The sequence below is a fragment of the Pinus tabuliformis genome, chromosome 9, assembly GCF_031772625.1.
Source record: "Pinus tabuliformis cultivar Carrire ecotype Pingquan chromosome 9, CPIR1, whole genome shotgun sequence".
Classification (NCBI taxonomy): domain Eukaryota; kingdom Viridiplantae; phylum Streptophyta; class Pinopsida; order Pinales; family Pinaceae; genus Pinus; species Pinus tabuliformis.
In genome coordinates, this window is record NC_142307.1 from 1495309779 (window position 1) to 1495331648 (window position 21870).

At 42.9% G+C, this 21870-nt stretch overlaps 1 pseudogene; it reads right to left on the reverse strand.

The window, feature by feature from the left end:
* Window positions 1-17914: 17914 nt before the first annotated feature.
* Window positions 17915-21870, reverse strand: part of LOC149154269 (zinc transporter 1-like) — a 116509-nt pseudogene continuing 112553 nt past the window's right edge.

Sequence of the window (21870 nt, forward strand, 5' to 3'; positions counted from 1 at the left end):
CAAGCGAAAGTTACAGGTTGGTCTCTCATAATCTCTTTCTTATCTATCACTCATAGGAAAGATATTGAATTGCTTTGACTGTTGTTTCTAGGTTAGCTACCAAACCGAGAGGGTTAGTCGTTCAACAAGACACTAATTTTCCCAAAAAAAAATTGGCAAATCCACTAGGGAAACTAGATGATTGTTTGTTGCTATTTGTTGTTCTATGTTGAATTATATAAACTATAGATACAATCTGATGCTAGCTAGGAAGCTTTCAAATTGCTGTTGTTATGCAATTGCGTAGTAGATAAATGTTGCTTCAGTCAATCTCTGGTTTAACCTGTGAATTAAACATTTGACTTGCAAACACATCTAGATACCATTTTGGTAGCTTAATATCCTCATATGACATTCCATCATACTTTGCTTATCATTGTTCATCAAAATCAAGCTTAATCCATTGAAAACTACTGCAAATTTGAGCCAAAACACTTTCAGGAATCGCTCCCTGAACCATCACACTATCTTGAACTGTAAAGTGAGATGCATCTCAGTTCCCGAATGGGAAAATTTCTATGCATTGTAGTTTGGCCCTCTAGTAAGTGTGATGGATGACTGAAACTCAATTTTCCCATCTAGGAGTTGAGGTTTTTGACTAGTTTTCATTCTTGTTTGGTTGCTTGCTGAATTTGAACAATACCTCATCACTGAAGCCAACTTACATCACTTAGATCAGTCTCAATTTAGATTAGGATTGGTGAATGTTTTTGTGTGTTTGTTTTTCATTTACAATCCTTTATCAAAAGTAGTGATAGTTGATTTGTCATTTTCGATAGAAAAAGTGTCGTAAAGTCTTCCATTTTCATCGAAAAAGTGAAGTGTCACAAAATCCTCTTTCATAGCTTATTGATTAAACTATTTTGGTGCATTTGGTTTGATTTGATTTCATTCAAAGTGTCAAAAAGATATTTCTTCAAACTTGAAAGTGTCGTTTTGAGTCTTTCTTTCTCTTTTTGAAGAAAATTTGTTGAAAATTGTCATTTTGTGTGAAATAGTTTGAGTCGTTGCTGCATTTAGTTTTCCTTCTCGGATCATTCACATGAAGGAGAGATGGAAACAAATACATGCATTTGCATTCTAGTATTTTGGTTTGTCAATGCTTGATAGGAATAGATAGGGAAATTGCATTAGATGTGCTCTTTGCTCTTTTTCAAAGATCTGATTGCTCTATCCTTTAGTAGCTAAGGTTTTCATCGTTCAAACTCAATCAAAAGTTTGTTTATCATGATAGTTGCATTTTAGGAATTGTGAACATACATCACGTGTTGAACCTTCAAAGGAAAATTTTTAAGCAAGATCAACTTGAAATGAACCTCAATTAACTTAACAAGACTTTGGAATTAACGAAACACATTTAGAGGTCTAGGCTAGAGACGTGTTCCGGCATCGTTAAACTTAGTGGCTATCATTTTCATTGAAGGTTGGGTGATTCCTCCTCTTTGATATGACAAGTGCTAGCACGGACTTGTGCTCCCTGTACCTCAGGTATATAGTGGGAGACCCCAATAGGCTTAAATCCTTTATCCATAGGAAACCGAGCCTGTCGCCTTATTGATTGCAATGCATTGAACACATCATTCGGGAAGATTGACTATCATATGTAAATTCCTTGGTAATTTCTCTTTAATTTATCACCAAGGTGTATGTTGCAGTTTTATGATTGGTCTAGTAAACCTTTTTGTCTAGATTCTCCAGAGTAGTCACTTTCGTTCCTTTTCGACGCTCTAAGAGAAAAGGTCCATCTGAGCACTTGTCCTTTCAGGCTCATTAAAAATTGAAGGCGACTAGAGTCATCTTTAGCTTTTTCTCGACTCTTTAAAACTGAAAAAGCAAAGTTGTGTCCAAGTGTCGTTAAAATTAATTGACTGCGAATAACATCCCTATTCCTTAGTTGATCTTAGGTTGAAACATATGGCGAGAAATTTGGAGTCCACTGATCAAGGAATTCCTTTTGATAGGAGTCCTAGTCCTTTTTCTTCTTTCAGAAATATTGGTGCTCCTTATATGGCTACATTGTCCCTTCCGGGATTTACCATTGGCTTGCTAGTATGGTTATTTTCAACCTCTTTGGTTCACAATGTTGTGATTTCTCCACAATTGAGTACACCTCCAACTGGACCAAATCAACCTCCAGTTGATCCTAAAGTTGACCCTTTTTCTTCTTCTTCGGTTATTTCTTCCTCCCCTTCTTCCTCTTCGCCTGGTGAAAGTATTGGTACTAGTAACTAGGTGGCTAAGAAGAAGAAGAATAAGAAGAAAATTCAACAAAGGGGAAACCAAGCAATCATTGCTTTGAATGCAAAATCTAATGAGAAACCATCCATTAAGCCTCACAAAGTTCGATATCCATGCAAACTTTGTGCAGGAGACCATCTTCTTCGAAATTGTCCTGATATTCCTCAGATCTTAGAAGAATGGTCTTCCCGTTCACATCATCCCATGTCATCAACCTCTGGAGATCATGTTGGTGACATACCATCAACTAGTGATAGTAAAGTTCATGGAAAGAAGGGAAAAGTCAAGTTTCCATGTAGGTTATGTGAAGGGAATCACCCCATTCACCTTTGTCCCTATCTAGATGAAGCCAAGAAAGTGTTGGATAACCGTCCTGCATCACTGCAACAACTTCCATATGGTTACAGGAAGCTTTCCCTTAATACTTCATTAGTTGATGAATTGAATGACCAAAATCAACCGTGTGTTGAAGCCACTCTCTCTGAAAGTGAATCCTATGAGTCTATACCCGACCAAAATCAACAGGTCGAGGTAATAGTTGACCCGATTTCAGCTTCGGTAAATCGTACCTTTTCTGAAGAGAGTGAACATCATACCACTTAGCTTATTTTTGTTTCTTCAGATTCAAATGATCTTGGGGGAAATCCACCCGTTCCATCAAGACAGGAGGAAAATCCTCCAATTCTCGTAACTCAAGGGGTTAATTCTCCCGTTTCTACGGTACCCCCTCCAAGTATTCTAGTCACTTCCTTTGATTGGAATCGACTAGCAGGATTCCGCCTTCCTTCTTATGTGCCTTTCCAGATCATAGTACAAGTTTGTAAAATGATTGTATCTAGCACTATTATAGATGAAGGTGCATCAGTGAGTATCCTTTCCTCAATTGCTTGGCAAGCGCTTGGTTCTCCACCGCTTGTGCCTGTTACACAAAATCTGTTGGGCTTTAACAAAGGAACCGATCGACTGTTAGGGATCCTTCCTCAGTTACCAATTTCTTTGGGAGGTAAAACCATTTATCTGAACGTGATGGTAGTCCCAGGCCCTTTAGATTACAATTTACTTCTTAGGCACGGCTATGTTTATGACATGGGAGCTATTGTTTCAACACTCTTTCGAGTTATTTGTTTCCAACATGAAGGAAAAATTGTCACCGTGGACCAGCTTTCATTTCCATATCCAAATATAGCTCCTACTCAACCATCATCCCTAAATGGTCCATTTATACCAATGGTCCCGCCATGGGTTAATTATGTGGCAACCTGTTCCATACCTACATCAATTGACGATCAATTCAATGATGTTGTACATCATGTACTGGGGGCACTAGAACCAGATCTCTCCTTCACGATTGTGATCAAGGGTGTCCGAGGATAGTTCTTTTTCTTTTGTCAACCTCGTTAAAAAATGAAACAAGGGTCCAAGGATAGTTCTTTGTCTTGTGTCAACCTCATTAAAAAATGAAACAAGGGTCCGAGGATAGTTCGTTGTCTTGTGTCAACCTCGTTAAAAAATGAAACAAGGGTCTATGAGGATAGTTCTTTTACTGTGTCAACCTCATTAAAAAAATGAAACAACTCCTATGAGGATAGTTCGTGGTCTTGTGTCAACCTCTTTAAAAAATGAAATGAGCAATTCGAGGATAGTTCTTGGTCTTGCGTCGACCTATTAAAAAGTGAAACAAGGAGTATGAGGATAGTTCCTGGTCTTGTGTCAACCTTGTTAAAAAATGAAACCAAGGTTATGAGCATAGTTCCTTGTCTTGTTTCAAGCTCATTAAAAAATGAAACAAGGAATCTGAGCAGAGTTTCTTGTCTTGTGTCAAGCTCATTTAAAAATGAAATAAGGTCCCAAGTTCCAAGTCGAGTCTCTAATTAGATCTCGTAAAATGCCAGTCGAGTCTTTCACTTGATCTCGTAAAAAAACCTTCATTCCATCCACCCGATAGCCATGAGTATCCTACTTAAGTGAATGTAATGAAGCTTGGGGGGCATGCACCTAGTGGTAAAGATAAGTTTCCTTGTAGGTTATGTGAAGCGAATCACCCCATTCACCTTTGTCTATCTAGACAAAGCCAAAGAGGTGTTGGATAACCGTCCTGCTTCATCTTAGTGACTTCCATCTGGTTATAGGAGACTCTCCCTTTCATCATGCTGGGGGCATGCAAACTAGTTCCAAGCATAGTTTTTCATTTTAAGCTTGTGTAAAAATGAAACTGAATCCAAGCATAGTTTCCTATGGTTCAAGCTTGTGTAAAAATGAACCCATTTCAATTTTTAACCCTTGTGATTGCCATTCTATCAACCTTTTGAGCCTTGGTTGTGTTCATCCCATCGCCACCATCCCTTTGGCTGATCATACGCTTTCACTTGGTTGTTTTACCCTTTTTGAGGAACAGTTGCAATGAGTGGTCTTATTAGCCAGCCTCTTCACATAAATCAACATGTTTTGAAAAGTTCCAACATCACCGGAACTAGTTGCTATCCTAGACATCACTCGTTCCTCAAAATAGAGTCCTCTTTAAACTCTTTTCAGACTCTTTAAACATGAAAAGATAGTCAAGTGCTTGTCTCTTCCAGCTCGTTAAAGTATTAGAAACGACATCCCTCTTGTATTATTTTATCCTTCTTTTGTACCTGAGGTATTATTTTACGAAAAGGAACTTATGGAGTTTTCGTTTCGTCTCTTTTCAAACTATCTAAACATGAAAAGGACTAAGTTATCCTTGTAGTTAAACTCGTTAAAATAATAGCGACAAACTTGTCCATCTAGACAAGACCGAGTTTCACCGTCACTAGACTCGTTAAAACATCAAATAGTGATGGGTTTGCCCGAAGGGCGAATTATAGAACAAGCATATGTTATCCTCCTCAAGTTTGATAAAAATAAAGAGGTACTGGTTAGCAATGACTAAGGAAAAAGGGGAAATTTTTTGAAAACTTATGGTAGCGAGTCGCTCCTGAACATGACACTTTCACTTCATCTTCGTGATTAAGCTGGGTTGGGACATTCCATTTGATGGTTATCATACCATTGGTCTATCACACCATCCATCACTTTTGTTTTGGGTCAACACTACCAATTCATCTCATTGTCTCCAATATGTTCAATAGAAGTCATCCAGTTAAAGTCTCATTCATTCGAAGACCACAAACCTTCATTCTCATGACCGCCATTCCTGAACCTTGTGTTGTCAGTTCATTTTCATCTCCAAAAATCATTTACTTTGTTTCATTTCGTAGATGTGGGATACATCAAGGCCATCCTACGACGAGTCGCTTCTTGTCAACATCAACTCATCATCCAAGAAGTTGACTTAGAAACACCCTTTCAGTGCTTTGGAGCTTGCATACATCAATGGCAAGTTTCTCTCTTCCGACGATAGGTTGAAATCAATGGCCTTCGACTGAAAGATTTTACATGGTGTTTGACATCGAATCGTCTATTCACACCACACGAAATGTACTGTACTACCTTGAGGATCATCATCATTACCGATGATCCCTCTCGTGTGTGTTAACAGCTTACATCATTGGCTAGTAATCAGACGATGTCTCTCCATGTTCGACCTCAGAACATCTTTTCACATGGTTTGACTTGCACATTGAGTGAAGATTGAACGAGTTTGAACACCCCAGGTCTAGTTTCATCCATCCGGGCTGCGATATATTCAAGAGTACAAAAACATCAAATGTACAAAGGGTCTACACAGATGGTCATCCTAATCATGGATTATGACTCTATATCTATAGAATCACAAATCTGTATTTGCAGACGACTATCTGATCTATGTACATGAAATGAAAATTTATAAAGCTGAGCATGGGAATGCCTCCCTCAGCTAGTTCATGAAAAATCATATTATCATGATGTATTGTATTGTAATTTATGCAGGTCACCTTCCAGTTTGAAACTTATGATCCTCATGATAAAGCATTTTACCAGACATGAACATTTACGGCCTCAGGATTTAGGGGGCAACTGTTATAGACATATTTGGGCATACCAACCCCAAACTCATATGTCGATGATATTAGGGCTCATCAACCCTTAAAAGAGTTGTTTTATACCCTAGAGAAGCTTAGTCATCCGAATGCCTCATTCCCCAAAAGTTCCATCTCAGAAATCATCCAGAAAGTGCCTAAACTGAACCATATCTGAAATCCCTATGTTAGGGTGAGATGCATCTCACCTGCTACACTGTCTAAGTGAGATGCATTGCAGTTTGGCCCTTTAGTAAGTGCGATGGGCGAGGTTGGACAAAATTCTGGGACAATTTGTGAGTTGGTTGCTCATGGAATCTTCTAGAGACTTCTCATGTGCCACTTGCCTCTCTGAATTTGCCCAAGGATGACCAAGGGAACTAGGAAACCATCTCCAATTCCCCTCTCTTATGGAACTAATTTCAACAAATCGAATGGAATTCATCATCCCGATTGATGACTCACCCTCTTGCAATCATCTTTAAAAGGATCTCCCATCCAAGAGATCAAGAGGCTGAATTATTCTAAGTTGTAAGGAAGTGCTGCTAGTTTTAGTATTGAGGTGAGAGAATTGTGTCATTGTTGGTGTGCTCTTGCTGATTCATGAGGTGAAGAAGTCTTGAAGCTGGGAGGATGGTGCTGGATCAGGCTTCTTATGGGTTGTAACTCCTTGATATTAATAAAGTTCTTCAAGATTTTTCCCAATTGATTGTGTTAATTGTAAATTCATTCATTTGTTTATCATATTTCTGATTCTATGATGTTTATGCTGTGATGGATCATTATGCTTTGACGGGTCTTTGTTTCTATAGCTGTGCAGGTACTCTCCAAGCGTGTTAAGTACAGGTAGGAGTTACAGGATCAGCCAAAGGAGAGGGAGATCAAACGAGGATTCAAGCGAAAGTTACAAGTTGGTCTTTGATAATCTCTTTCATATCTGTCACTCATAGGAAAGACATTGAATTGCTTTGACTGTTGTTTCTAGGTTAGCTACCAAACCTAGAGGGCTAGTCATTCGACAAGACACTAACTTTCCCAGAAACACCAGGACTATCAGCTTGATTTTTCATTATGTTCTTTTCAATGTTACAATACATGTTTATACATGCCGAAGCATCCAATACCATTGACTGAAAACCATCGCATCCAAAACCATGGACCGAACACCATCACATCCAAAACCATGTGCAAAAATCATGCACAAAACCATAGGTGGGTCCACCCAACCTAACATAGGGTCCAAAAAAAAAAAAATCTGGGGCGTTGTGCCAGACCCCATAGAGCGGGGTTACTTGCACCCCTCAAACCCCCTATGACCGCCGCACTACGCAATCGGTGCAACAAAGGGGGGGCTCCACCCCCCTCTAACCCCTAGGTTAACTACGTGGGCTAGAAATGGAAAGAATATAACACAACCCAATAGTGTGAGTGCAATGATGGGAAATCCAAATGAGGTCGTGCAAGGGCATGCGCGCGCGTCAGTGGGAAGGTTCAATGGTTTTTTGTGTGAGGTCGTTCGGATGGCGGACTGAATGGATTATCGTTCAGGAGGTCAAGAGGACGAGAAGAACGAAGAGTCGTTCAGGCGAGCTAAACGAAGAGTCGCTCGGGTAGCAAGTTGAACGAAGGGTCGGGCAGGCAGCTGAATGGAGAGGCATTTGAACGGGCGGTTGAACGAGAGCGTTTAGGCGGGTGGTCGAAAAAAGGAGAGTTCGGGCGAGCTATTGAATAGAACTGCATTTGGGCGAGTGGTTGAATGAGGCCATTCAGGCGGTCGGTTGAACGGTCATTCGATGGACGAAACAAATGGGTGGTCGTGGTGACTCGAGTGGACAAGTTGGGCGCCCGTGCAAATGTGAGCAGTGGAGGGCGAGTCAATTGGGTAAGGAAAAAATGAGTTGGCAGTGAAAAAAGTTGAACGATGGATTGTTCAATGAGTTGGAACATCGCAATGGTGCGTGTGTGTGGTTGAATGGTGAGCTGCGGTGACGGTCAAATGTGAGCGATGAGTCGTGTGGTGAGTCGTACGATAGGTGAAATGGTGAACATCGTGTTGAATATTGCGACGGTGAACGAGTTGCGACAGACGGTAGAACCAGTGGGTACTCCGAACGGTGGTTCGGGTAGTTTGAATGGTGCAGGTCAGGTTGCACGGTTGTGACAGATATTGTACCAAGGAAACCTGGGGTTTCCTGAAAAGACTGTAAAACTGAATATTTTGTGAAATATTGTTATTATCGGGTAGACTCGTATTTCAGAGAGTTTCTCCTCCCATTAAAATATCTGTGCTGGCTTATAGGGGCCTGACCCAGGTTCGGAAGAGTTTAGCCAAACAAATCCCACACAACCAGCCGTTTCAGCAACAATCCGCGGAGAGTGGACTGAAGTCTCGCCCGAGGTAGTATGGGAGGGCATTAGAACCAAGTTTCCGCACCGTAGGGATGTCTTGATGAAGTCTGGAAGGGTCGCGAATTGACCTGCGCATTCGCACCTCTCTACGCAACGGTATATCCTTCGCGTAGATCCATGATGGGGCGCTTCCTAGATTCTTACTATTATCGCAGTTATTACAGATCTGATCTAATTCTTGCAGCCTTAATCGAGCATTCAATTGTTATAACTAGTGTGCGCAACCAAAACTCTTTAAGAAATGCATAAAACCATAACATAAGAACAATCATTCAGATTTTCTACAAGATGCAGAATATAAAATAGATACACGATATTTCAGAAGTAACTTCTCTTTATTTATGTCTTTGTTCTGATACAATCCCTTCCTGCCCTGTGCACCTAGCAACAGGGGTGTGTGCACACAACTCCATACTCTATTCGGCCTCCGCGCACACAGTTGCGGAGCCTCTATCTCCTACTACTACCCAAAACTCGGACTTACAGACTCAGAGTGAATATTGCCTTTACAAACCCATACACTTCAGATCTGATCTAGAATTGCCAAAGAAACTGACTTCTAAACCTAGAGCCCTGCTCTATTTATACATTCCCATGGTCCGCGGATCATGGGTAGGCCGACTTGCTTTCTATTATCTTACATTATTCTCAGGTGTACAACCCTTTGACTTGACTCATTACAATTCATGCTTCACGCACTTCGTGGAACCTTTACCATACTTTTACCCAAAATTGTGGGATTTAAGCCCCAAACCCGTTACGCTGGGAATCTACTTCCAAACATGCCCCAAACACAATCATCGTGACTCATCCCAAGTCACTCGGCTGCTGCGTTGATCTTGGCTCGGAGTCCATCTAGCAACGTTTGCACTTTGCTAACATCTGCCACACATTCTTCCGTTGTCCGCTGTATCAATTGTGTGCAGCTTTCTGATTCATTGTCAGAGGCACCTTGGTGCCCAAGGGCATATGTATCCTACAGCGGAGTCAGCTTCCCCTCTATCATAGTGGTGATTGTGAATGCTTCCTCCAACCAAGGCTGGATATGTGCTTTAAGCCTGGCTTTTTTATGGCGCTCGACGTCCACTAGTTCCTTCATGGCTTGGGCCTCCCTCATCTTAGCTAAGCGTTGCCTGAGGACGACCGTTTTCACAGTCCCCCGAACATTGTCATAAGCCTTATGTAACTCCCATACTTCTATCCCTACCTGCTGCAGCATTGGGTTTTCTTGTAGTGATGTGAGTGTAAGAAGGGACTGATCCAACAATCCCATGCAATCCTGTATAGTGCGCTCTATCACTACCACTCCTGCTTGAATGTGTTAACACCCAGGTTGTTCCCTATGACTCCCAAGGGAATACGGCCGGGGTAACCACTAACCAATCTTTGGATTACAGTTTCTAGCCAAACTGTAATCAGAGAGGGCTCTCTCTTTATGATTTGTCTCTGTTTTGATAGTATTTTAGGCTAGCTATGATGTTCAGGGTTTGGTTTTATGTTTTGGTTGAGGGATGTCTTCTGTGCCTAAGGTGGAAACCTTCAGATAACTCTAGTCCATTGGGCAATGGAGTCTTTGGTTACTGGTTGTTTGAGAGGTAGATTAGGATTGCTGAAACTGCAGGGCCTTTTGAATATCTCATGAAACAAACTTGATATTATAATGATGAAATGTGTGTAACCAGTGAAAAGCAATTAAGAATTTTCCACTAAGCTCGGTTGTGAGAAAGAGATGTATTGTAAAGGGGCAGACTTGAATTCCTAAACAATAATTCCTGTGAAAGATACAATGTAGAGGTGCAGCAATTAAGAATCACACCTTTATAACCATAACTGAATAAAACATTTGTAATAGCATAGATTGAATTCAGGGTATTCTATGAATAAATCCTGGAATTAGTCTTTTTCTCTGCCATTAATTGTGAAATCTAGAACATGGATGAGTTATGAGAAAATAACAGAAAAACACAACGAAAGTTTAAAGGAAAGTTATTGAGCCATGACAACACGCAGGAATCCTGTAGGACTCAGCAATCACATTACAATCCCTCAAACAACACAGACTTTGGAAATTCCATCGGCCTTTGTATTAAACTCTGAAAATTTACAGCAAAAGAACTCTTGAAGAGAAATCAACAACAACCCCTGCAAGCTTATGCGAGGGGGAAATATATACAAACGGTCATACAAAATATCTAAGGCGTTGAGTCATCTGAGAAATAAATGTTTTCACCAACTTGTACAGAACAGCAGATAAGAAGTTATTACTGCTTTTAATACAACATAAATGCTCTTTATGTCTGTCAGGAGATATTTTGACCTTTTGGAGGCCACTGAGTCGGACTGAACGTTATGCTTTAATGCTGGAAAATGTGTCTTTATGGTTGTCGTGCTGTAACTTTCGGCCCTGCTACCTGTTAGCTGTCAATTGTGCTTTGTTGGCCGAATAGTTCTGCTGAGTTGGCTCAGCCCTTCCCTTTTCATGCATGCTGATCTTTCCAGGTTTTCCTGTGCATGATCACTTGTAAATTTGAATAATAAATAACAAAAACTTGATTTACAGGCTTTGGCTTACAATATCAGTTGTATCATTTTGGTCCAGTATTCCTGCGTGGGCAATTGGTGCCTCAGAATTGCCTCTAATGTCTCATCTGCCTCTGTATATTTATAGAAATTGGGAGGCACTTCAAACAGATGTTTGATCTCATCCATGATAAAAAATAAGTTCTCTACTCTGTTGTAGAGACTTTGTCCTGTTGCTGGCCCTGTTTCCTCTGAGGTGCTGGCCTTCTCTGTGATCTGATTTGTGGCAAATGTGTTCACCCTCTTGCCATAGTTTTCATGGGAAAGTAGTTTTCCTGCGCTATTCAGTAAGCTTGGAAGACCTCTGTTTTGCAATGCCACAAATTTTTCCATGAATCTATTGACCTCGGTCTGCATATCCTGGGTCCTTCTCTCTAGTGTCTGCACTAGGCTTCTCAGTGTTAGGACCCTCTTTATTAGTTGGATGGTCTCAGTTCTGTTGGAGATTCCCATAGTAGCTAACTGAGCACTTGTTTTGTTGTTAAGCACATTGATCATTCTATTGGCAACCTCAGGCATATTGCCTAGAGATGCCCTTGATCTCTGGATTTCCCTCTGTGCTTTTGCAATGAGCTCCAACTGCTCATGGATTGTCTCAATATACTGCCATTGATCGGTGATGGATTGGCCAATGTTGGCCCATAGCACTGTCTTGAGCTCAGCTGTCACTTTATCCAATGTGAGCTCCTTCTCCAGCTCCTTTATCCTATCTTTAAGGGCCTTTATTTCCCTGCCCTTTTCTGCTACAGTCTGCTTGGATTTGTGATATCTTTCATTCAACTTGACCAAATTTTCCCTGGCCTCTTTTAACTCTGACATTTGGGCTTCCAGGGCTTGGATTTCATTCCTTAGTTTCTGCATGTCCAGGCTTGAAGCCTGGTCTGTTGTTGGCGCTGGTGCTGAGGTGGATGGTGCTGCCTATTCTGTTTGCCGAGTAGGGGGAGCAGTGGTTTGAGGAGCTTCCTCAAGGTTAATTATTTCAGGAGGAGGCTGAGAAGTTTGACCTCCTTCCTTTTGCTGCAATGCTGCCTGCAATGCTGCCTGGGCAGCCTCTGACTCTCCCAACTTCTCTTGGGTCTGGATTAGCTGTTTGTATAGGGATACCAGCAAAGCTGTGGCATATTGATCATGTCTCAGCTGAGCAACTTCTTCAGTTTGTGGGTGAATTGTTGCTGGGACTTTGACCATCTTTCTAAGGGTTGCCATGTCTGCATCCCTCAATTTCAACAATGCCTGCACAGCCTTAATATCCTTGGGATCATGCCCAAGTTCTATAATTGTTTCCTCCAAGGCTTTAATTCTGTTATCCTTTGCTTGAGAGGATGCCCTTTCCAACTCAAGCTCGACAGTTGTATTATTTAGGTTATTTTCTAGCCTGTAATTCACTAGTGTCTTATCTGCCAAGGAGGCATACACCATCTCGCCCGTTTGTTTGTGCAATTCGATTTGATCCATTGGGTGGATGTCCTTGGCAAGGACCTCAAGATTGGTCCTTATATAATCTGCAGGGGACTGTGGTTGTACTACAGCTGGCATAAAATGACTCATTATCATCTTGCCCTCATGAACATCATAGGCAGACATCAGTCTTTGCTGGTTGGTAGGAGCCATTTTCAGCAGATGATTATAGAGCTGTATTTTAAGTGGCTCATTTTTCCTTTTAATATCAATAAACTGCTGTTTGATTCCTCCTTCAGCTTCTCTTTGGTGGCTTGAGGAGCTAACTTCTCCTCCCATTGTTCTGTCTTGTCCTTGCTGGAAAGAACTAGCGGATGCTTCTCTACTAGGTGGGCCCATGCCGAGAGATTGCCCTATTGGCATTTCCTCCTCAGAGAGGGGATTCATTCTATGCCTTTTCTCTCCCTGATTTATGGATGATGTGAGGGGAGTCTCTCTGTCCCTTTTCCTACTTATATCCTCCTTTTGTGGAGTTTGGAGGACTGAGGCTTCAGTAGTAGTCTCTTGCCTAGGAGGCACAGTGTTCTGAGCCTGTTGCTCAGTGAAAATTGGGGCCTCAGCTGCCCTTTCTTGCTGTAATGGCTGCTCTTTGTCATGTTGCCCCTCTTCTTGCTGTTGTTCCTGCTGTTGTTGCTGCTCTACCTGCTGCTGTTGCTGCTGCACCTCCTCATGAGGCGGCTGTTCTGTTTCCATCTCTTTTTCCTTGCCTTTGCTAGAGGTTTTCTCACTAGCTTTGGCTGCTTGCTGATTTGCAGTTGAGGACGAGGCAACTGCTCCCACTTGTGTGCTTGGAAGAGTGAGTACCTGTGAACAAAGTTCAAGGTCAGCCATCTTTTTCAGATTTCTCACTGCTCTTTGATTCAACTCTTCTTGTGTAACAGGCTCCTCTAGGGTTCCTCTCCTCCATTTTACTTGATTTGCATATTTTTCTATGTGAGGAATCCTTACATGGTCATAACCTGACAGCCTATACTTGACCCTTCTTAAAGTTATGAAGTGATTGGGGTCATATGGTTTCCACAGGAAACTGGTTTGCAGGCCAAGGGATTCTAACATTCTATCTGCCTCTAGCCAGCCTTCTTCCCTTTTGTTGTAGATAAAGTGGCCAAGTTGGTTCCTGACCTTCAGCTGTGCTTTTTTACCTCTGCCTGAAAAGTGAAGCACATCGGCATTCCCAAACTGCCTGAAATATTCCAGGGCAAACAATCTCATGGGTACATATCTGGGCAATCTGTAGGGAGGCAATTCACACCCATATATCCTGATGACCGTGTGGTTCTGGTAGAAGTACCAGTCCCCAATGTTGTATGTTTTGGATAACTGAAGGATCCTTTGCATCTCATCAGTGAGCCTTGGAGGAGGTGAGCTCATCACCATAGACATGGCTGGGTGGATGAAGAGATCTATGAACTCACAGTAAGTGTATGGAGATTCAGATCTGCAGTGGAAGGCAGAGGACCAATAGACCACTGACCTTGGATTGCCATGGGCATCCACTCTTTTGATAGCAAAAGAAAACTTCTTATGTTGATAATATAAGATCAAATGATAAATGTAGGAGGTGTATCTGAACACCTTTTCTCGGGCCAAGTTCATCAACTGCTCGTGTATTTTATCAGAGATGTAGGTGGCATAGTCATAGCAGATTGGAGACTTGACAGGGGCAAACATAAGCATCATTACCAGCACAGTTTCATCAACAAACTCAATTGAATTATAGCCCAAAATGGGACTAATCATGTTTGCAAGATCTCTACCCAATTGGTTGAGGTATACTTGATTGATAGGAGGATACTTCACAGAGTCAGAGCCAATGTACAGCTGATTTAATTTGGTGACCTGAGCATCTGTCATCCTGGCTCCTTGATTTATCAAGTCTATGAGTGATAGAGGGACCAATTTCTTCTCAGTCTTGAAGCAGAGCATCTCTTTGATAGCTTCAGGGGTGATGTAGAAAACCACTGAGCCTGAAGGGTCAAGCACAGCCCTCTGAGTAGGGTCATAGTTTTCAGCACATAGGTGGATCAAATCAGGGAATTGGTTGACCTGAGGGAGCTTGAAGATAGGGAGAAAAGAGTCCCATATGCCCAGCACATCTGTTCCAGTCTCATGTTTAGCCTTTATTTCATTTAGCAGGTGGATGTGGAACTTGGTTCTCATTAGCATTTCCTCTGAGATTTGATAGTCAATGTCTACTAGAGGTTGCCATTCCAATTCTCTCTGAGGGGCATTCAATGGAGCAATGTTCAATGCTACAGGAGCTACTGGTGGATCCATGATTTCCTTTAGGATTTTGTTGTTTATGGACTAGTGTTACTGTGCAGAACAACACCAAAGAGTTTTCTTTGAACAGGAAGGTGAATTACTCAGGAACAGAGGACAAAAGGTGAGTTGCAGCAATTGAAATACTGCTTAGAACACGAATAAGGCAAATGTCTGGCCTTACTCTCTCTTTTATAGCAAATTGGTACAGTGTGGGTAACCAGTTCGCGATTGCGCGAACAGAATGCAGTTTTCATAAAATTTCAGGTAAACGAGGCTTAGCTGGTGAATTTCGACTTCTAGGTGCAAATGGGTACCAGGCACAGGGGATTTGCCGGTGAATTATATATTTTTTCACTGCTTTAAGTTATTTTGGCAATTTACAGACAAAATCGGGTGCATAAAGGATTTGCATGGATAAGTACCTGATATACAGTCAACAATGGTCAAGAATGTAGGTGAAATGGCGCACCAGCGGTCTCCAGGTTGAATTCAGCAGGTTGGCGAAGGCTCGGACGTGAAATTCATGCAGAGGATACAACAGCGTTTTTTGCAAAAAGTGCGAAAAACGAGACATTTCGGCCAAAATATGGTTTTTTCAGGACTTTTGGTGCCTTTTTTTGGATGACGTCAGCATGACGTCATCAGGTGGGGTCAAAGTCGGATGATGTCAGCATGACGTCATCGGGTGACGTGGCGGCATACTAGAGGTCCACGGGGATGGTGAAGTGGCAAACAGGTGGGGCAACTGGAGGACGGGGCACTGACACGGCGATGATGCTGGCAGGGCGGATCAACCGAAACCGTAAGTGGTTAGCGGTTTCATATCGCACCGCTTTTGATACGGAAGCAGAAATGTCAGATGTACCTCCGATATGCTGTGGGGGTGACGCATGGCAGAGGCCTGACGTCACCCTCTGACAGATATCGGAAGGTAACTCTCGGACGTCGGGGCCGGTCCGATATGCACGAGGGCCGTTGGATCAAAGGGGCCCGATCCAACGGTCGACGGGACGTTGAGGTGGCCGAACGATACAGATGGAAGGGGGGAATAAAATAATGTTTCTTTTGATATTTGCGCCCGGCGGGACCTTTAGAAATTTGGCGGATTACGTGGTTTTTCCAATGTTTTTTATGCAAATGCGCTTTTGCGCCAAACTTTGGGTAAACGGGAAAAAGTGGGTTTTTATATGTTTTTTGCAACCGAAGCGGGTTAGGGGTGGAAATGGGTTTTCACAAGGTTTCTTAACAAATGAAGGGTTAAATGGGTTAAATCACTTCAGAAGGGGAAAGAGGGGCAAGGGTTAGGGCTCTTAAGCTGACGAGATGTCAATTTAATCCCTAATAGTGAACATATGGCTAAAATGCCAAGGGAAGGGATATTTATACAATGCTTGGGGTTTATACACCATAGTGTTATAATAGTAGGGAGAAGGTAACACAGGGGGTTTATAGAATAGAAGTTAGGGGTTAATATGGATGGAAAGGGTGAATGAGGAATGATATCACTAAGTTTATTTGAAAATCACTTAGTTTAGGGAGTAGATCAAAATGAAAAGAATTTTAGACAAGAAATGTGGCTTTTAAAGAAGTAAGAACCACCATAAAACCACAAATTCTTCCATGAATCTCAACTGATGAAGGGATGTTAGTAATGAATGGGAAAGGGGAAAATGGGAAATTAGACATGCTCCTTTGCTTTGCTGCAACATAATGGAGAAGAGGACCTTCTCAATCCACTGATTTTCCTTTGTAAACAGGTTATCAAACACTCAACTAGAAAGGACTGACACTTCTGCAACCCCAACTGCCTACCCATCTATTTGCCTAGCATTTTTTATTTCTTCATGGAGGGTGCACTTAGACTTGCAGACCCTTATATGCCTTTTTATTTTCCTTGGCTTTTTCCTTTTGATTTTCTATCTAATGCTGCCCTTATAGCTTCCAAGGTCCCAGATTAAGCAGTTGGGAACCTTAATTCTCTACCTAAGCTACTGGTCTGCCAAGATTAAACAGTTTGGACAGACTTCTTCCACTATTCTACAACAAAAATTGAAACATGGCATGATCCAAATTAGGCTTTTGGATCACCCATCAAAATTGAGTCAACAAAGAACTTATGTACATACACTGTTTTCTCTAGGAAATATGGGATCTTTGCATCACCAAAGCAGAGCATATTTGGACCTTTCTTTGCCAATCATGAAATATGAAACCTATTGATATAGGTAGCTAACAGAATGGTGCGGCAATGCTGCTCTCTGTCTTCCGGTGGTGTAGGAGGCTGTGCTTTCAGCCTTAGCTCTGTGATCTGCATGTTCAATTCCCACTGAGCTTTGGCAGCCTCCTCTTGGGCATTACGAAATCCTGCGGCCATGTGATGAATCTTTTCGGCTGCTGGGAGTTCCGCTAGCACAGCTAGCTCTGGTACACTACTACAGACCTCTGCCATGGCCTATTCCAATTCTTGGTTGTGTGCGACCAAGTCATTGCGCTGTAGACTGACCTGCTCTAGATTTCCCTTTTTGCTTTGTTAAGACCTGGAGAGCGCAGCCTTCCCTGGTACGAAGATTAGTGGTTACCCCATCCTTTAGCTGGTATAGGGTCTCTCTGGGAAGGCCAGCCAAATTAAACCCCAAAATCCTCATTGCACCTTCAGCTTATGCTATGACGGTGCCTATTGGTAACACTAAAGTGTTCATTGTGTGGGTGCACACCATCTGCTCAGCTACGGATGTATCATCCGCTAGGTTCGGTATCATCCCTCTTGGGGGTCGCACCTATAATGCCTGCAGCTACGCTCTGAGCACCCCCAACACAATTGTCTGCTCCATCATCAATTCCTCCAAAGCATCCTTAGTGATATCACACACTGGTACACTGCTGGCAAGAAGATCTCCCTCCAAAGTCCTTGTTGTCTTCGTCTTTTTGCGTGTAGGTGGCTGCTCCTAGATGCGTGGTCTCTTAAGTTGAGACGATGCGGTGGTCAGGTCTGTGCGTTCCTGTGTCTCCACTTCCCCCTGTATGTCCTGCTCCATAGACATTTCTTGAGCCTCCACAATCTCTTCGACGAGCATAGTGATGGTTTCTGCTGCTGCCTCAGGCGCCTACCACTTCGTGGGTGTTTTCTGTTCCTAGCATGTTCTTTCTGCCAACTTTGTGATGCGTAGCTTGATTTCCTTCTTCCGCTACTGAGCTACAATCTTTTCTATTTAGGCCAAGTCCAAAGCATGCCACCGTTGCCTCGAAAATTGCATCATCCGTTGCAATGAACAGAAGCTTTACCCATGATCGAGCGGGATCCTTTCATTCCCTAATATACAGATTATGTATATCCGCCTTGAACTCAGCCATGCTTTGCAAATGGTTTTATACTATTGGGGATAAATGTAGTCTATGGTTGATCCATGTCCGGATACTCAGCTCCATGAATATTGAAAACACCTTGATCTCACGAATCCTCGTAGCATCTTTCGTAGCCTGGAGTGAGTTATACCGCACGGCTTCAGGTAGGTTCTTCTCAATGTCAAGAAACTCGCTGCCCTTCGACAACTCTCCTGCAACCAGTAGGATTGTTATGAGAAACCATATATAATGGAAAGTCTTACATTGCTCCTAGGCTTCCCTACAATTCGTCAAAAATTCGTCGCAGAGGAACTGCGCCCAGTTGAACTGAACCCCTTCTGCACACTCCTTTGTGAGCACAATGACAGAGGCTGGTACCTCGTCTGCATGACATTTCCTCATGATCTTACCAACCAGTAACTGGGTGGCTATGCACACCCCTTGGTCTTTGATGCTTGCTATTACATACCCTTGTTTCCACTTTTCCAGCTTATATTTAGCCTTCATGGCTTCTGCAAGGCCCACGTCACTACTCGTTCTAGCTATGTCTATAGGATCATTTCCTTTGCTAGGCAGCTGCAAAATTCGGTGTATTAAATCAGCCATGATGGAAATCGGTTCCTCCAACCAAAGGTACCCGTCATGTACTAGACATAGTAACTGTCGGATGACAAAAATTGTGATGGTCACAAAGTGATAGTGTGGTATCCACCTCAGATTGAGTAATCCCGCCTTCTCCACACCTTGTAACCACTTCTCCTGCATTAATTTCTCCTCGTCCAATTAGGGGAACTTCTCACTCTCCGCAAGATCCCAATATTCGAACATGATATTCGGTACTTGACCCAGCGGCAGACCGTTAAACCTTATTTCAACATGAAGAAGTGGGGTCTGTAGCGTACTCTTCATGGCCTCCAGGTCCTTCGGTATCTTGGTCGTCACTTTCCATGAAGAGATATATGGTGGTAGCCATGGTACTTGGGAAACATTTTCCTCTTCTTCATGCTATACTTCAATCTGAGTGATCAGGGCTTGCAAATCTTCCTCTTCCTCCTCAAGTTCTGTGGTGATTCCTTTGCCCTTTTCTGCCATTGACAATTTACTGAATTGTGGTGATACCCGGACTAACCCCATAGTTTGCTTGTGTTTCTGGGGTTGCGGAATGCGTGGGGACTTCGGAACCTCTGGGATAGCGGACGCCTCTCCCGGCTCCTCCTAGGGCAGATACGGCTCTTCCGCGAAGCTTACTCTGGTTCTGGACATGGTTTCTATCCTAGATCTGCTCAGGTATGTAGTCATGGGTGGCCAGGAAGCTGGGTGTTTAATGTTGTGTATTGGTGCGAATCTAAAATATCTAAGTGTTGTTGTGGGGCTACCCTAAGGGTTTTTATAGGAATGTGCGAATTTGAATTCGATCCTTCCCTCCACTTCTGAGTCATTAATATTTTCTTGGAGGCAGATCTTTTGGTATCTAGCCTGGAATTCCTATCTTAATGGCCCGCCACCCGCTCCTTTCTATCGTAAATCAGACTTCTTGTCATGAACAGTGACGTCAACGGTCACCTCCCAGCCTTCCCACATGGCAACACAGCCTCTTCTGTGCAACCGCGATCCTGATGACCGACTGGCCCTGCGCGGAACCTCCTTTTTGTGCAACTCTCCTACAGACTTGTTTATAGTCCCGCACCTCCTTTCAACTACTTGGAGCACTGAGACTATGCTTTCCACAGATAGTCAGGTGGTCACACCCCACGTGCGAGACTTCCGCTTCCCTGCTAGCTCGAGCTGCGGGCACCCTTCGAGTACCTTTGTATTCGGTAGCACATCGTGTTCTACGCTCCTTTGTTCAGTAAGGTGTGGTCGCAGCCATGATAGCAGGGTCGCAACTTGTTCTAATGCAGTAGTAGGGCCGGCCAGGCCTGGTCCCCTTAGTTCCGCATGGTCCACTTGTGCAACTTCGGTTTTCAGTTTGCTAATTCCTTCATCTAATATCACACTTTTCCTCCCCATCCGAGCCCATTCTTCATCGAGTTCGTGAAGTTTCAAGCTCTCACACCAAATTGCTTCCTGTAATTGCCGAATTCCTTTACCTCGGTCCTCGTGTCTTGTCCGAACTATGGGGGCTATGGTCTGGGGAGGTTTCATTGTCCTCCTAATTTCATCTCATCTTATCAATGATAGGATCACCTTCGCACTCCTCTTTTTGCTTATGGTCCTATATTCCCATCGAAACCTTGCTACATGCAGATTCTTATTGGTTTGTCTTATCTAGTGAACTTTGTTCATGATCCCACCTGTTTTTTTGATTGCTTTATCAGGAACAGCTGGCGAAATGCGTCGTTCTTCCTGCTGTCGTGGCAGATTCTAATTTTTGATTCTTAGTCGGGTAGGCAGTTGCCGCCGATGGATGCTCCACCCGCTTTGTCCTCCAAACCATACACATGCCCGCCTTCTACATTCGCGCCAGGTCCGCCTAGTCTTCTGATGTGCCTTCCACCGCTGTGAAGTTGTCACAAGTAGCGCCCCTGTTTGCACACCATGCCACTTCCCTTCCAGCATCATCTTTTCACAGTGGTCTACGAATTCCTCCACATTCGTTCCGCCCTCATCAGTTGGCAGTTCCCTTGCTTGGGTCATCGCGCGACATAGTGACCTAACCATCATATTACAATTTAGCGTTGTTACTTCATGCAATCAATTCTGCCATCGCTCTATCTCTTCATCTGAATCCGACATGTAGGAAATGTCGCGTTCCCATGAGATTCTTCCGTCCACTGCCGGATTTACCTAATCCTAGTCTTGCACTATTATCTGGTAGATGCAGTCCATTTCATCCTCATTGTCTTTAACACACACCGGTTTAGTGTAGCACGTTCCTTAGACTGGGTCTAGTGGAACTACTATACATAGAGACTTTTTCTCAAATATAATTTTTTGTCTTTTTACGTTGATGATTCCATTCATATCTGTGGCCGAGTCTATCCCTAACAATGCGGGGTAAGGGTTACTGTCATCCACAATTTCTATTACCTCAAAATTTGTTTATGTACTCGTGCCTTCGATGTCCATTGTGACTCCTTGCAACCTCCCCATGGGCAAGATCTTCTATTGGTTCATCATCCATAATTGAATAGGATACCATTGTAATGTGGGCCTGCCCATGCATTCCCATGTCTGTTTAGGTAGCACATTCACATCTGAACCTAAGTCCAGGATGACCTGATCCATCTCAAAGTCGCCAATCTGTGCTGTCAATCACATTTCCCGCCTGGTGCACAAAGCATGCTTTCCTAGTTTTCGGACCACATGTAGTTCGCTCGACCCTGCGCACCTAGTTATTAGCTCCTGTAATCCCTTAACTACTTTATTGTCCCGTAGTAGCTTCATGCATGTCTCTAAAAAGGTAGTTAGCATAGAAGGATCCATTTCTGGTTCAGTTTGATCCTTACTACCTGAAGTAGAGGCCTCCATGAAGCTCTTCTTAGCTTCCATAAATGTCTCCTTTGCGCATTCCAAGTCAAACTTAGGTTGCTTTGTAGGGGCCTTGCGAACCCATGTA